The following is an 8265-nucleotide window of genomic DNA, read 5'->3' on the forward strand; positions in this document are numbered from 1 at the left end:
TGTGTGTGTGTACCCTACAATATACCCTACATTACATGTAGGAGGAAGTGATGAAGCAAAGTAATGATGGTGGTGGGTGTCACTATATGAAGGATTAGAAACTATTATCCTATTCATTAGGGTAATATCTTAAGCAAAACTACCTTTCTGGCCCCCAGTTTTTTCATCTGTAAAATAAAAGAAGTTAGGTTCTGAAATCAATGAAGTTCTCTCCAGCCTTACTATTCCAGGGTTTTACAAGGGTTTGGGGGAGCAATGCAAAAAGATCGCTTTGAGGAGTCAACCAGGAACTGCTGCCCCTGACGTGGGAGGACTGGGCAGGCCTTTTTCATCCAAGGCAGCAGAAAATAACCATGTCTTGTTGGGTGCTTCAAAGGAAATGGTCTGTGCAGATGAGGAGGGGAGTTAAAGGACAGCTGCATAAACTCCCAGCAGAGATAGAGTAGTTGATTTGAGTATTAATGAAATAACTCAGTGTTTCTCACACCAGAGAAAAGAAGAAGAGCCATAAGTCCTGTATGTTCCTTTTCCCAGTTCAGTCTCCAGAACCTGGAAAAATAAACAATATTTTATTGGACTTCTACAACCTCAGCTCCAGTTTCAGGAAAGGCCTGAACATTGCATTTGCGATTTTTTGTTTTTGAAGCAAATAAGGTTGTCACTTAAGTGGAAATTAAGCTATTAGTTCTCTGATGCAGCTCCTTAAAGAGCTATCAAATGAGAGTTTGTGTTAAAGGATATACTAACTCAGAATTATCAAAAAAATTGTAGGAATAAAGACTTTGGGGCCTAATTGATTAATACAGTTTCTGCTATATCAAAGCAGGTAAAGAACAGACACTTCAGAGTCCAGAGTGCCAACTTACAAACCCAGCACTTGCCACTAAGTTACTTCAACCTGCTTTTATCCCATTGGACCCAAGATTAGAAGATTAGAAACTTGGTCTCTCAACATGACTGTGGAGTAAACATCCCTAGATTGACCTGTCAGGTATCCATAATATGCTAAATTTCTAGAAGCGAGAAGCTATTGCATTTCTCTGTCCAAGAGAATTTTTTTTTTAATCCCATGAGTGGGCCCCTGGGTAAAAGTTTCTGCTCCATCACCATTCTGTTACTTTGGTAACAGCCCTATTTTTAAGGAATTCCCATTTCTAAAGATGCTAACAATCTAAAGATCACTTCTTGGTCTTTTCTTTGGGTTGGAGTACTTAAAGCATTTCTTGGCTGAAGGCCATATTCCAAATGTCATAAACTCAGCAATAGTCCATGAATGGTGACACTGTTCTTAACATGTTATCTCCTAGGACTAGCAGCCATATAATAGAGTTTACACTTCTAGCTGCAATTCCCAACGAGTTATAAAATTGTTCCAAAGCATTCACGAGATATCAGGTAAGTCAATATAGCACCAGAAAAAAGTGTTGAGAGAATGGGAGTACAGAGGTTCCACCCCCAATAATAAGTCCCTCAAAGTAAGCCCCTTCTCAGTAGGATTGATGACCACCAGCTTCAACCAGAGGGCCTCTTTGAAAGGTCCAATAGACTGGGTCATGAAAACCCGGTCCAATTATCCGAATAAAGACTCAGAAATTCCCAGTCAGATCCCCAACTTGAAGCCACTGGTCTTTATCATTCAAGGGTTTGCTGAGGCCAGCAAAGGAAAAAGTTAATTATGAAGTGGTCTAAACTCAGATGCAATATCCCTTTGATCTTGTTGAACCTCAGAGCTTTCTAATTGTTTATTGACCACTCTCAAAGCACAACTTGAAAGCAACCCTCATATTTCTCATTGGTGCTTTTTACTCTTTATGTTTCATATTTAATTTGGGTTGTATTTGTGTTTTCTTTACTAAATAGAGCTAATAGTCCATGGAATGCAGAAAACTGCTAGATGCTAGAGATACAAATAGCTCCTAATCAAGATCTCACTTGTCCTCAAGGAGCTCACATGTATTTGGAGGAGTCAAACCGTAAAGGTTTTATGTTCAGTTTAAGGTGAATGGAAAGGCCAGATGTAGTTACTTGTTGTTTCTGACTTCATGATCTCATTTGGAAATTCCTTGGCAGAAATTGGATTGGTATTTTTTCCCCAGCTCATTTTACAGATGAGGAAACTGATGTAAACACTATTAAGTGACTTACCCAGGCTCACACACAGCTAATGTTTGAGGCCAGATTTGAATGTAGAAGATGAATCCTCTTGACTCCAGGCCCAGCACTGTACCACCCTGCTTCAGTACTTACTTAGGGAGGCAAAAATAGCAGAGCCAATGGCAAGGACATTGAGGATTAATAGTAGGGTGAGTATTCCCTTACCTACCCAGGAAGCCTTGGAATTCCTCCAGCACGAGGTAGTGAGAGTTAGTGTCCATCTGAATTACCCTACTCTTGGTGGGAACTAGTCAATTGAATAATGAGCAAAGAGAATTTTAAAGACTAACTGCATCTAAATCACTTCTGAGAAAAAGGTGCTGTAGTACCTTAAGAGTTAATTTTCCTTCTTCCCTGTAGCCAAGACTTCATCCTGCATCTCAAGAATGTCATGAGGTCCCTAGGCTCCTGGGAAGAATAGTGCACATAATTTAGACAAATTGGTTTTAAAGTGCGCCATGCAGTGACTATGAAAATATCTGCCTTCACTATATATTATTCTTTCTCTGGGAAGCTCGATAAATAAGTTAATTTTTATTTGGATGCAGAGATATGTGTGAAGCAAGGTTTCAGATCTAACTGATATAGAAGGAATTATAGTGAATCAGAAGGCACAGAATTCAGAACACCATTGTCAACCTGTTTGTTATAGACATATTTGGCAGCCTGGTGAAGCCTATGGACCCCTTTTTAGAATAGTAAGAAACTTCATGGACACGGGTAGTTTTGAAATATCTAGTATATATAGCAAGTTCATTTTGAGTCAACAGTATAGTGCAGTTATTTTTAAAAGCTAATGCAGTACTGGATTAAAAGGGCCATTTCCCCCGGGATGGAGGGTGTGGAACAAAAGAAAAACTTGTTTTAAAAGAGGAGAGTGTGGGGCGGCTAGGTGGTGTAGTGGATAAAGCACCAGCCTTGGAGTCAGGAGTACCTGGGTTCAAATCCGGTCTCAGACACTTAATTACCTAGCTGTGTGGCCTTGGGCAAGCCATTTAACCCCGTTTGCCTTGCAAAAATCTAAAAAAAAAAAGGGTAGGATGAGTTGGAATAATAACCTACTGCAGAAATGTGTAACTGACCTTATTGGAGAGTTTTCAGATTTAGATTCACCCATGGTAAGAATGGAATAAATGGCCTCTTGGGATACCGTCTTCTCCAGGATTTTGTTCTGGGGTCTACATTGTTTAGTCTCTGATATAAAAGTGGGCCTTTTTGGTTGAATTGATAGGATGTATACATATATTTGTGAGAAACAGAAATGTATTTCTCAGGATATTCTAGTGGTTGAACTTGAGTTGAAAGTTATGGTTTGTCCTCTTAGTGAGGAAACTGTGCTTTATGACCCATAGGTAGTTTTCTTTTAGAAAATGAGGTTGCCCCTCCTATTTAAATTAAAATTTTCAAAAACTGGAAGAGACTTAGGGACAATTTGGTTCATTTTTAAAAAAGTTTTTGCAAGGCAAAAGTGGCTTGCCCAAGGCCACACAGCTAGGTAATTACGTGTCTGAGGTCAGATGTGAACTCAGGTACTCCTGACTCCAGGGCGGGTGCTCTATCCACTGCACTACCTATCCTTCCCTGGTCATCTCTCATTTTACAGATGAGAAAACCTAAGTGCCTATTGCCACATAGTTTTAAGTAGCAAAGCCAAGATTCAAACACTGGCCCTCTGACTCTAAATTCTGGTATTCTTTCCACTGAACCATGCTGATACAACAGATAGTCATTCTGGAATATTTGGGATCTTGAAATTAGCTGTGTCTATAAAGTGTCAAAATGTTTCATTAGATCTCCATTATATATATATATATATATATATATATATATATATATGTATATGTATATGTATATGTATATGTATGTGTATATATATATATTATAGCCTAGCATATTCCCATGGTTTTCATTCTGCCCTCCTCAAAGAGTGCCAATGACATCAGGAAGTGTATTGGATTTAAGTGAGGCTGAACTGTTCAAAGTCATCAGCCTCACTCTCCTGAGTCATCAGGGTCCAGTGGCAAGTCATAGGTCAAGGTGACTGGTGATGCCTCCCTCTCCCCAATATGGATGATTTCCAGTATCTTAGGCCACCATTGCTACTGACAGTTAGTTAACCTTAGAAAAGTGTCAAGAGGAGGTTACACTCCTAAGAATCTCTGGTTGTCCTCTGAGGAAGTCAGTAGCCAAGAAGGCCTTCTGCTCTCTACTGCTAAGGAAGATGTTCTCCTGGGAGCATTTACTAAACTCTTACTGTGGACCAGGGATGTTATCACCTTTCCAACAGAGGCTTTGCTTTCTTTGCAGTTTCCTGATCATTCTAGGGGTCTTAGGAAAGATTCCTAACAAACCAGTAACCAAGTCATTGAGCATCCACACAGGTTTGGCTTTTCTACTTAACTGAAACCACATGACCATACTAGAACTAGGTAGTACAAAGAACAGATCTTTCCCTAGGTTGAAGATAATTCTCCAAGGTGTTGAATTCAATAATGTTTCCTGTAGGTTTTCTAACAAGGGATGAAAAGTTTTGGGATGAAGGGGAAATCCAAGGGAATGAAATACTTTTCATGTAGATGCTGAGAGCCATAGTACCAACTTCACCATCTTGGGATCTGAGGAGAGCAGATATGTTGAGTGTTATGTGAGTATGTTGTTTTTAGACAGTGTAGCACCATCAACAGGCTACTGGAGCCTGATCAGTTAGAAGAGTGACAAGGAATTACCATAATGTCAGTTATGGTAAGGGTTAATTTTCCTGGCTTTTTGTGCTGTCTTTCTGCACTTACTGTTTGTCTTTTCTGTAATACACCACTGTGTTATGAAATTTAGGGTAGCTCTGGAGATTCACTCCTACCCCCATTTCAACCCCTCAGGTGTTTTGGAAAAGATCTTTTAACTAATTTGCCCTTTGCCAGGGACTGGAAAAGGAAATAATCGCTCCCAGATCCTTGGAGTCAACGTGGAGCAAAAGTAGTTTCAGAATCTAAGCCTCCCCAGGGCCTAGGAAGCCGGAGCTAGAGCTATCTCAAAGCCTAAATGCTGTTAACAGCTGAGTGACCAGTTAGAACTTAGCTAATAGACACAGGGATCAGTCTGAGGGTGAGCAGTCCCGTTTTAGTAAAGTCACTCAGAATGCCAAGAGTTCATTCTTGGAGGGGCATGTTTCTTCCCTTCCCTTACAGCCCCCCAACCCCCACCCCCAATGACCAGACCTGCATACACTAGAAGAAAAGGGATTCCATGAAGGTAATCAGCTACTTGTACAGCCCTTCATTTTCTTCACCAGTCCGCAGAATTTGTGGGATACTGAGATGCTTCTAACTCAGAAATCTTAAGGCAGTTACCTGTGGACTCCTTTTCATTCCTTAAACACAGCTTGAATGATAAAGATCCGTTGATAGAGGTGTGCAGAGAAATGTTTTTGCAGAAATTAGTTGTCTCCTTTGGCTTCCCTCCTCACTGCTTTCAGAACACCTGCCCTATGGGGGAGAAGGATCTCTGAGCCTGACTTGATAGAGGAATTAGATTGAAATCGAATTTTCCCTCCCAACTTTATTTTCTAGAATTATAATGAAGCTGGCCCCGGTGATTTGTCCCTTTGGAAACTCGACTTCAGATGAACAGCCCGATTCCACACCTCTGTCTTCCGCATAGACTCATCATCCGGATTAGCTGGGGGGCGGGGGGGGGATGCTTCACGTCTGCATCCCGGACCCGTTGCCGTCAGGGCGGACCTTCAGGAGCCACCTCCAGCGTGCACACTCGTGTCCTGGCCGCTGGGACTGTGGGCATGCTTTTCGTGTTGGGGGTTTTTGCGCCCTTTGCCAGAGGAAGGCCTGGGTGGGTGGAGGCGGCGATTCAGAGGCCCCTGGGCGCCGCGCCCGGCCCGGCCCGGCCTCTGCCACTTTCCCGGGGCCGCTTTGTCTCTGCTCCGCGGAGCGTGGGGGAGGGGAGGACGCGCGGCCCCCCGGGCCCCCCGGGCCCCCCGGGCCCCCCGAGGCGCGAGTCGTGCGCGGGCGGCCCGGCCCCGCCGCCGCCAGGCCGCAGGCCGCTCCCGGGGCCGCCAGTCTGGTCGTGCCGGCTTGGCTCCAGGTAGATATCAACGGCCAGGTGACAGTGAATGTGGAAGCGGCCAAAGGGCCGCGGCGCCTTGGCAGCCGCTCCTCGAGGGAGGGAGCCGCTGCCGGGATGCCCGGGCGGGGCGGCCGGGATGCCCGGGCGGGGCGGCCGGGATGCCCGGCCGGGGCGCTCGGGCCAGGCCCGCCTAGAGCGAGAGCCAGCGGGGCCCCGGGCCCGGCCGAGGGCGGCTGCGTCTGCCAGGCCTGGCCCAGAGTTGATCAGTCATCGATACTGTGGGCAAAGCTCCGGGGGCCCGGGCGCCGCCCCCGCGGCGGGTCCACGGAGCACACCTGGGGCGGGCCGGGCTTCCCCCCTCGGGCCGCGAGTTCTCTTCCCACCCTGTGGGGCCCCGAAGGGCCTGCGAGCGGGGCTCACTCGGCGGCCCGAGCCCCTTTCTCGGCGCAGGGGTTGGGGCTATGCTTCTGGAACAAGTCTCGGCCCCTGCCCGGCCGCTCCCAGGTCATCCAGCCCCTGCCCGGCCGGCGCTCCGGGGTCAGCCTTGCCGGGTGGGGGAGGGGAGGCTGGGCAGCCCCCCCCCCCCGGGACCCCTGAGCAGGGAGCCCCAGCCACCCCTCGCCGTCCTGGCCGCTTGGCTTGTGTCTGCTTCCATCTGGCATTAGCCAACGTCACCCGCTGCATCGTTATTGGAGGGGGCACACCTCGATTCAGCACGTCCCTTCTCCGGACCATCCGCAAGGAAACACCTAAGGGAGGGGAAAGGGATGCCCGCATGCAAGATGTGATAGTCCGGAGAAGAGCCCGGGGAGTCTGATGGCGAGAAGATGCCATCGGGCGGGGCTGTGGACTAGGACCCCAGCAGGACCGGGATCTCTGGGCTTCAGGAGCCTACGAGGCGGTGGTCCAGACGTGCAGCTTCCCCAATGTGGGCAACTCCCAGGTGCAGTTTGACAAGTCAGCGGCTCGTTGAGTTGCCTGGAGCCCGAGGCTGTGACTTGAGCAGTGTCACAGCTAGTCCCGGACAATGGGAGCTGGAAACCAAAGCCTTTCAGACCCCAGACACAGCCCTCTATTCACTGTTCCAAGCTGCCTGGTTTTTCCCTACTGCACCCTAGGAAATCCACTTTGATTAGTCTTTTCATTATTAGAGATGCTTTTCCATTGATATTTCTCATCTCAGTTAATAAACACTTGTTCAATTCATACCGTAGGCCAGGCATTATATACTAAGTACTGCGGAAACAAAGAAAGGCAAAAGATAGTCCCCATTGCTCTCTCTGTCTAATAGCTGAGATGATAACAAGCTATGGTCAAAAAGAAAGCTATAAAATGGAGATAATCAACAGAAAGAAGGCAATAAAATTAAAGGAGATTCAGGAAAAGGTTTCCTTTGGAAGGCAGAATTTAGCTAGGACGTGAAGGAAGCAAGAAAAGTTAGGTTCAGATGACGGAGATGAGAGAGTTCCAAACACAGGGTACAGTAAGCAAAAATTCCCAGATTTTGTGGAATTCAAAAGGATGAATATAGAAAACGATCTTCACATGGAATTGAAAAATACATGAGAAAGGAAAAAAGAAATTTTTTTAAATTCCTAAATTCAGAAGATAAGGAACAGCAAAAGGGTCAGTGTCACTAGATTACAGAGCATGTATGTCTCGTGGGTGAAGAGTAAGATGTAAGAAGACTGGAAAAGTAGGAAGGTAAGTTGTAAAGGACTTTTGAATAATAGAATTTAATTTTTGATCCCAGAGGGGATAGGGAGGGGGACACAATCAGACTTGTGATTTATAAAGCTTAATATGTTGATCAATGTACAGTGTATGACATGCTTATTATCTAGTTGGAGCATTACTTTCCATTTTTTTCCCCATGCTCTGCAGCAAAAATATTGTAGTATTTGTTCATTTCCTGGTATAGTATATTTCCCCCACTTTCATTTGAATAAATTCATAGCAGAAAAAAAAAGAACAATTTGACAGCTGATTGAAGAATAGACTAGATTGGGGAGAAGCTCAAGGCAGGGAGGCTAG

This window comes from Macrotis lagotis, chromosome 2, assembly GCF_037893015.1.
Source record: "Macrotis lagotis isolate mMagLag1 chromosome 2, bilby.v1.9.chrom.fasta, whole genome shotgun sequence".
NCBI classification, from domain to species: domain Eukaryota; kingdom Metazoa; phylum Chordata; class Mammalia; order Peramelemorphia; family Peramelidae; genus Macrotis; species Macrotis lagotis.